At 41.3% G+C, this 8,744-nt stretch overlaps 1 long non-coding RNA gene across 1 annotated transcript; it reads left to right on the forward strand.

Annotated features, from left to right (window-relative positions):
• The first annotated feature begins 2,167 nt into the window (after window positions 1-2,167).
• LOC127467147 (uncharacterized) lies at window positions 2,168-8,327 on the forward strand. The gene is made up of 3 exons (XR_007902988.1): window positions 2,168-2,206; window positions 2,379-2,488; window positions 8,111-8,327. It is a non-coding gene; the product is annotated as an uncharacterized LOC127467147 (long non-coding RNA).
• The last annotated feature ends 417 nt before the right edge of the window (window positions 8,328-8,744 follow it).

The raw sequence follows: 8,744 nt of genomic DNA on the forward strand, positions 1-8,744 counted from the left end.
AAGGAGAAATTAATTAGAAGACTGAAAGGAAAGAACAGAGCAAATTTTATTTCTTTCTATTCCCAACCCAAAAATAGTTGGCAAATACCTGTCTACTGTACAGAGATATAATTTCACTTTGTAGTCCCTACCAAGTGAAAGCTATAAACTAGTTTACAGTGAAGTTATTGTTTTTCTGAAAGCCCAAACAAAACTCCTACTGATTTCAGTGGAGCTAGGCTTTCATTTGATAAGCTTATCTTGTGCTATTTCAGCACTTCAAGGAACTGATATTAGTATTTTTTTTTCCTAATCCTGCATTTTTTGGTCTGTGTATTTCAAGTAATTCATCATAAACACCGTGAACATACAATGTGATAGTATATATTTCTCACAGCTATGAGATATCATTTTACTGCTTGCCCCTCACAGAGACACACTGAATAAACCAGACAGAAGACTTCTGTGCACCCCTCCCTCATAAAACAAGTCCAGCTCTTACACTGACTTTTCTGATAGCAGATGGATCTTGGGATTGATGAATTGCTCAGGGCCTGAAGGTACCCACGGGCTCTGCCTGAAAATATGTCTTTGGCTCGGTTCCATCAGAGAAAAAAAAATTATGCCACACCCCATCAGATTCACTCAAATCTGTTTCAGATGCTTTGGACACACTCTAAATGAAAGCAGTTTTGGTATTGCTAAGAAAAGGTTTTCATCTTCGATTATGAATTGGAAACATTGCTATGGAAGGAAAGCATTAAAAAAAACCCAAACAAAAAACCACCCAGGAACTTAAATTGTGTTTGACAGCTGCCTATGCCCAAGCTGTTACTTAAACTTTCTTTGAAGTGTGATGTTAACCACAGGAGTCCAGGTCAGAACTGGTGAGCAGCTGGTTTCTGAGACATTGTTCTGTTTGGTACCGCAATCTTTCCGGATTGCTATTGCACCCCACAGTATCAGGGTTTCACTGTGTGCCAATGAACCCTAGAGTTCACAGAACTCTTTCTTCTACTAAGGTACTAAGGGATAATATTGCACAGTTTTTGCAAGCATTTAAGTGTACTTTAAAAACGGTCTGGACGCAGGATGTACAGCCAGTGCCAGGCTTACCTTCCTGCTCCAGAACGAGACTGCCCTTCCCAGATGGCATGACTTGCATGGGGAACTTCTGATAGTGTCATAGCAATGTACACATTGCTTATCAGACAGAGAATTACATACAGAGCATTTTGACAGCCTCTGGGTTTGTGAATGATTGGTGCTGGCTTTCCATAGAGATGTTACAATGTTATGGTAGGTGTGAGGCTTTGTGTGTCACCTCCCCACCTACCTTACGTCAGTATTATAAAATCATCATCACATATGCTGTTGTACTAGTAATTGCTATAGAACCTCCCTCTGCAGCTGCTGCCATGCAGGGTGGCAAGCTGCTCTGCAGCAGGACTAGGAGAGCCTGGCTCCCTGTGGCTGTGTGTCTGTGAAATTCAGGAGAGTTATGACTGTAGGGCTTTCTTAAACACTTCTCTCCATCCTCATGTCATATCAGGAGTAAAAGTTACACTACAATGTTTTTTCTCTACTCCACCACATAGGTACAAACTAAAGGTGTTTGAGACCTCTATCTTTTTGTCAAATACACTAAAAAATCCCATATTGCTCAGAAATATATATAATTGCTGGGGTTTGGAGTAAAAAATGGGAGAAATATACACTCACGGATATTTAAAATCTTTTGGAAAGTAGGTTAAAAAAATAGTACATTAGATGTAGGCATTCACTTTCTACCATGCTGCTCAGCAAGAGGAGTAAAATGGTCACAGCACATTATTTATAGGAACAGTGCTAGGGCAGTGCTCCTGAACATCCCGCTGGCAGGGGCGGTTCTGCTCTGTAATAAAAGCCTTTCATCAGTAGGATGCCAGTCATCATTGCTTCCCTATAGTAACATTTCTCAGTACTGGGCTCACTGGAAACCAGAGGCACAGGATTAAATGCTGTCTGTGGCATATTACAGCCAAAAGCTGGGCATAGTTATAGTCACCTTATTAGCTCCCTGAAGCTTTCTTTCCTTTCTGAAAGATGGGGTTTTGCACAAGACAGAATGGAATACTGCTGGGATATGATTTCATAGAGTCATAGAATGGTTTGGGTTGGAAGGGACCACAAAGATCATCCAGTTCCAACCCCCCCACCTTGGCAGGGACATCTTCCACTAGACCAGGTGGCTCAAAGTCCCATCCAACCTCACCCTGAACACTGCCAGGGATGTGGCATCCACAACTTCTCTGGGCAACCTTGTGCTAGTGCCTTACCACCCTCACAGTAAAGAATCTTTTCCTAGTACCTAATCTAAATTGACACTCTTTTCATTTAAATTCTTTATGTTTCCTTAGATCAGATGAGGCAGAGGCTGTAAGATTTCTGGTATTCCTGCAAAACTGAATATCCTGGGATTTGTTGTCCACACCCTTTATTTATGCTGTCTTTTCTAGCAACTTCTCAGGTGAGCAGGTAGTTGACATAGAGTTTGCTGCCTTTGAACAAGCAGAACCCCTCTCACAACGCAGAATAGGGGCAGGGTTTGGGTTTTAAAAATTTATTTATTTTATAAATATGCACTTTTTTCTGTACATCAGCAATTTAACAGCTGATTATGTGACTTTCTAACCAATCAATCACTTGCTTACAGTATTTTGAAAGAACTAACAACAGAGTGCAGACTCTAACTCCTGTAAGACTCTTGTGGAGATCTCTGCCAAAGTAGGTCAATGTGTTTGCACATCAGTTTTAGCAGAATTGTTGTAAGATTTCTGAGAGAGGTAAAAATCTGAAACTGCTTAATTTGTTGCTGGCTTTGCAATCTGTTTGGACTTATTTTAAAAAGTGGTTAAAAATATATTGAAACTATTATTATGGAAACTGAGACAATAGCAGTCACGTTGAGAAAAGAAGCAACACATTCATATCATTATCCAAAGCTCTAAATGATTCCTTCAGTATTCTGCAAATGTTTCTGATTTAATCCCAGATGTTTCTCATACTCATTATAATTTTTAGCCTTAAGAATTAACAAATTATGAGAACTTTCAGAAACATACAGCAACATTAATCTTCTTAGAAAAAACAGTTTACCTGGGATTTCCTCAGGAAATCAGGAGAAAAAAAAATAAAAAATTTCTGGGCAGTTTAGTGAAATATGTGCCGATCCAATTCCTGGTCTGTATCTAGAAGCCATAGCACTTTCCATATCCTAAATATGCATATGGCTGGATGTACAGGTTTTGAAAAAATATTATTATACTTTCACTAACATACCATGCAAATGCTTTGGTGCCCTTCCATCTTTCTCTCAAACCAGTATGTTTTCTACAAAGATTCCCAAATTTACTTCTCCTTTCCCAGTCTCCTGTAGCTAAATTTAATTCCTGCTTTTTCAGCTTTGCTAAACAGCTACAACTGATAGCCAATTATCATTTTTGAGCTGTGTTTTCAGCCAAAGAGGTGGATTTAGAGCTCTGAAATGTAAAAACACAACCACGGCATTTGTATCACATGCAATTGCAACCCTTTCCTATAAATAGCTGGGTCAGGAGAGCACCTGTGTTTTTTCGCTCCCAGCATTTGATGGATAGCTTTGCTGGCATCTCTGCAATAGACACTACACTAAATTCAAAAGAGAGGCTTAGTCAGTTCTAAGTAATGGAAAGTGTCCAAATTCTCCTTGGCTTTGATTCTAACAGAGAAAGACATAATTTTCTTGTCTCCTTCCAGATTAAACTCCATTCCATTTTCTGCTGCCCTCAATGTGCACTCCTGAAAAGCCCACAAACGCATTAACATTCAGTCAATGAGATATTTCTAGCAGTTAGACTACTATAATGTTTAGGTTCTTCTGCAGTTGCAAGGCCCTGATTTTAGCCTGCCCTTACAATGCATAAATTGTCTTTAATTTTGACAGCTCTGAACAATACCATCTTGACAGCCTGTAATGTCTTGTACCCTTGCTAGCTGTATCACGCTGTCTTTAAGGCTGCCACTTTGGTCTTCTGTTGATTGCTGATAAGTGAGAAAAAATTCATAATCACCATCTAAATCATTAAAAACCTGGATTTTTATCAGTCCTTGTGGAAATTCATGAGGAAACATTTCTTTTTCAGCGCAGATTGTTTGGAAATTCCTCAGAATCCAGGTATAAAAACAACGTGCACATGTTTTTTCTTTTCCTTGTGCAGGATAAATAAACCACCCCCAGCTGATAGCATATCAACAATTCCACATTCAGGCATTGCGGGAATAGGATGAAGGGAGGGATAGCATATCAAGGGAAGCGTGAGCAGCAGGTTCAGGCTGTGAATGTAAATTATATCTACTGAAGAGACTAGATGTAACCTGCTAATGTTCACCTCTTAAACCCTTCTCTTGAAGATTTCATGCTACAGAAAGTACAAGCTATTTTCTTGCCGCTTGCAACCTTTGGTTCGGTTGCTTGCCGACTCAGGAGGATTTGCTACCCAAGTTTAGCACAGATCATATTTTCAAGGTTTTCTTTGCAACTTCAAAGGGCAGAAGGGTATTTCAGGCTGGAAATGAACAGCAACAGCACACAAGTTTTAGACTGTGCCGAGTGCTGGCACTGTCTGGGTAGGCCAGTCTAACATAGTGCAGTGTCCTTGATCCAACCTTGTATGAGCCACCTTGCATATGCTAACATAAGCACTAGCTCAGGGCAAGCTCACCAACCAAGAATATACCCCATCACTCAAGTGGCTTCTACTATGTGTCGAGCTTCGAGTTACTACACTGATGAGGGCCCCCAAGCTGGTTTAATGGTAGCTCATGCACATCTCTGCACAGCCACAGTTGTAGATTGCTTGCTATGCAATGTAGTCAAATGTATTCAAAAAGCATGCATTAGTTCTTAGTGGCCTTTTTCTGCACAAAATTCAGTCCCATTTAAGTCATTCCAGGGGACAGACAATGTAGAGTGCCAAAAGGCCAGGTTTCCAGGTTACAGTTTACCCTATTTATTTACTTACTTACTATCCCATCAAAACCACTGAGATGGGTTACAGAGCACGCTCCACCAGATTTGACCAGTTTGTTTGTCCACCACATTTCTAGCCTGATTTCCTTAGGAAAGGTTTGTGACTGCAGCCTTTATGCAAGCACATGTATATGCACAAATGTGTCTGTACATTTGCACGTCTATGAATTCCCCTTCTCATCACTGTCCACCACCTACTAGTAACTTCGAAGTTCTTAGCCACTTCCAGCCAAATCTAACAGCAGAGAAGGGATTTCTAACACGCTTATTTTCTATGGGTCTGTATAAACAGGCAGTTAGTTAATGGATAAAAGCTCTATTAGTGTATCAGTAGTCCAGAGGAAAAGCTGTAATTCCTATAGATAGCAGAGACTATGTCTACACTCCTACACAAAATTTTCGAGGACCATTTTCTGCTGTTAAGGGCAGCAGACAGTGAACAGCCCATGTCATGTAGTACTAAATGCTCTTGTCCTCCTAAACAGGATGGCGAAATGCAAACTACCTGCTGGAAATTGCCTTGGCCAAAGCTTGCTCCCATACTGTTCCTGTGGTTCAGGAACCATTTGGGAAACTGCTACAGGCACAGGTCAGCATGATGCCAAGCACCATTTGGAGAATTTGACACTACTGAGTACTGAATTCAAGTGGCCAGAAGTGTTCCCTAGGACTGTTTGATTTAGTACAGCCATGGGCAGAGAAACTCAAAAGGAAAGAGTTTAAGAATGTCCCATCCTCAAGGAAAGCGTGGATCAAGGTCACTACCATATAAGACAATGGAGAATCCAAGTATGAGGTGCAACCCTCCAGAAATAGGCCTCGCTAAATCTGTTGCTGGCAGAATGATTTATTTAGCTGATGGCACCTTATTTAGAATTCACTCCCACCAGCCACCCATTTCAAATATGATACAGCAACTCTCATCCCTGGATGCCAGATGCATGAGTACTTTTTTCAGCATTTTAAGACCCCAACTCTTGAGCTACAAGCTCACCAAGCAGTTTCACTTTAAAAATATAGAAGGTGGTTTCACTCTAAAAATATAGAAGGCTCTAACAGTATTCGCCCTCCAGACATATTAGAAGAACCTTCAGTCCTTTTAACACCTTAAGACAGAGGGCAAAGGAGAAATGCTGCATATGTTTTCTCAGAGGGTACTTTACTGGTAAACTTTAAAAAAAAATGAGATCTTGGCAGAAGTTTAAAGGGTAACAAAGTAGAGGATAAAGAGGCAAGAATATGAGGAATCATGTAGCGGGCAATTGCTATTTCAATAAGCAAAAACAGGAGTTCAGTCAATATAGAAACTCCATGCAAGTCATCATTTCCCACCCCGTGAGTCCCAAATTGCAGGCAAGATGTAAAACAGGATGTGAGGGGGGCGAGTTCATGGAATCAACCTGTTCAGTAAAAATTCTATTGGGGTAGCCCAGCAGATTGGTCAGTGATTTCTTTCACTTTCGCTCGTGGCTCTTAATATAGCATTCTTCTCTGGTGAGGTCCAGCACTTCATATATTCCTTGCTTATTTAATAACAACATATCAAGCATTACACTTGGACTTGTAAGGTGAACTCTCAAAATGGCATGGTGAATTCAAGATTCTCTATTGCCCATTGATATTGCAGTGTGATTGTACCCCTTGTACAAACCTTAATGATAGGCCCATTTTCAGTAGTTAGGCCACCTTGCATTTTAGAGCTGGTAATCTTACAGGCCCAGGTATCGTAACCTAAACAAAAATACATAACCCAGATTACCACCCTCATCCCTCCCACCAACCAGGTTTCTGGGGGGTCCTTATTACAATGCTAGGGATCCAAATGCCAGGGTAAGGGGGAATGTCAGGGTATACCACAGGAAAATGACATGCAGTAAAAATTTTGCTACATAATATTCTCATTGCCTCAAGGGAATCAAAGATACAGTAGAATTCAAACCATTCCTACCTACTCACCATATTATTCTCTTCAGGGTCCTGGATTTGGACCAAATACTTTCCCAATCCACCAAAAACCTTCACTGGTTTCCAACTCAAAATCCTTTCTTGTCCTCCTTTGTCTTCAGCTGGAGAACACCTTCCAGCTGCCACCTGGGAGGGGTGACCACAGTGGGGGGCAGAGCAATAAAAACAGCAACATGTACTCTCTATCTTCACTTGAGCCCTACCATCTGGCCATGTAGAAGCTGGATTTGCACAGGACTGTCCAGTGGTAGCTACATAATTTTCTCTTTTTCTCTGATTTAATGGGTTAGACTTTCCAAGTTGTATGGGTTAGCATGTGCTAAGTCAACACTTTGTGAAATACTTTATTTTGGTTGTATGTTACCCTTTAAACTAAAGTCCCAGCCAATCAGAGGCTGGGTTAAGGGTTCCAGGTGACATGGTGTGGGTGTGCTCCCGGGCTGTCTTTGACTGACAGCTGCTCCAGAGCTGCCCCAGGACACTAGCAGGGGCTGCCATGTGGGACAAGGCACTACCTCACTTCTGTGATATTCAACCTGTCCCTTCCCCCACACCCGTCTCCACACTTGAGTTGGTCTGAGCCAATAATTAATATAATAATGCAGTGTCTCACAAGCATTCATTTAGCTTTTTAGATTTTGTTCTCTAGTTTGTTTGTAGTAGCCGCCACCATGATTGCTTTTCCAAGACACTGTAATTATAGGCACCTTTATTGCTTAACACATGAATCAGATGACTTACCTTATTTGCCATCAGTAGTGACAACTGAGAATTCAGACCATGACCTCCACGGCTAAAGCATGAAGATGTTAAAATCTTAGAGTATGAAGTCTGCTAACCAGCAGCTGCAGAATCTCATATTCCACAGCACAAAGCGAGACATAGGACAAATACTGAATATCTGCATACTGGATATCTGAAGAACAGCCTCCTGCAAGGATAAACAGCTGAAAATTGTAGCAATGCTGAGAAGAAGATTAAGACTCTGAGGAGCCAGAAACTTGAATGCCCAGGAGGACTCTGAAAATTGCAAGCTCTAGGCTCCATCTCTTGGGTACCAAAGAACGAAGTCTAACATTCCTGTTGGAATATTATTAACATCTGTTTGTATTTCAGTGGTACCTAGTGACCCAAACCCAAGCCTGAGCCAACCAACTGAAAAATGAATACACATGCACCATGAGTCTTTGATGTGCATACATGTGAAGAGAGAGAGTCCTGTGAAGGAAACTCTTTTTGCATGTTGACTCCTTTGTCATAAATGCACTTGTTCCACAAACAACCGCTATAACAAAACTTGGTTGCCTATATACTTTTTCCCCCATACAGAGCAGGCCTCCATCCTTCCCAATTCATCAACATTTTTCTCCTCACCAGAACATCCCCCTTCTTCAAGGTCTTTTTGCCCCCAGAGAGTGCCATGTGGTGGCTGGCCAGACCCTGCAGGCTGGACTCTGATGCCGTGGTCACTGCCACCCCAAATGGCCGTGGGTGTTGCCTGCTGTCACATAGGAGCCATATGTTAGGACTTCATCCTTTCCCAAACTGTAGAAATGTATGAACTTCAGTGCCAGCACACCTTTGCGATCTCTATTCCACCCTGAAATCAACAAACAGGTTCAGAGTTATTGAAGAGGGGCTGACAGACAAGCAGACAGACAGCCAGGCAGAACAGTTGTGTAAGCTTTGTTTCCTTAGGAAAGCAGGCTAAAAAAAGAAACAAAATGCAGTATTCACTCATCATTGTCTA

The sequence above is a fragment of the Manacus candei genome, unplaced genomic scaffold, assembly GCF_025592945.1.
Source record: "Manacus candei isolate 608988 ecotype Guabito, Panama unplaced genomic scaffold, ASM2559294v1 h1tg000014l, whole genome shotgun sequence".
NCBI lineage: Eukaryota > Metazoa > Chordata > Aves > Passeriformes > Pipridae > Manacus > Manacus candei.